The sequence below is a fragment of the Nicotiana attenuata genome, chromosome 1 (genome assembly GCF_001879085.1).
Source record: "Nicotiana attenuata strain UT chromosome 1, NIATTr2, whole genome shotgun sequence".
NCBI classification, from domain to species: domain Eukaryota; kingdom Viridiplantae; phylum Streptophyta; class Magnoliopsida; order Solanales; family Solanaceae; genus Nicotiana; species Nicotiana attenuata.
Window position 1 is genome coordinate 9,416,333 of NC_031989.1, and position 392 is coordinate 9,416,724.

The following is a 392-nucleotide window of genomic DNA, read 5'->3' on the forward strand; positions in this document are numbered from 1 at the left end:
CTGATCAGCCACTAACAGCCAACAGCTACCAGCCCACTAACTTTAAACAAAATTGTGTACTTTTAACTCTCTGCCTTCCAACTATTTTATTAAGTACGGCGACCTTGCATGCACATTGATTATTTCACTATAGATATTATCTCCCACAAGTATAGATATATATAATTCAGCCCAACCAAAGCCTTAACAGATTAAAAAAAAATCACTTTTACCAACATTTTTTGCCTCATACTAGAATTTGTCTTGCAAGATTAATTGATCCATTCATAACATCTTTGTTCAAAGTCCTCTTGGTTTTTTCCTGGTCCGAAATGATAAAATCATTTTTGATTGGACAAAAAAAGGGGTGTGGGTGGGGGGGGGGGTAGGGGGGGGGAGGAAGGAAGGTCGTT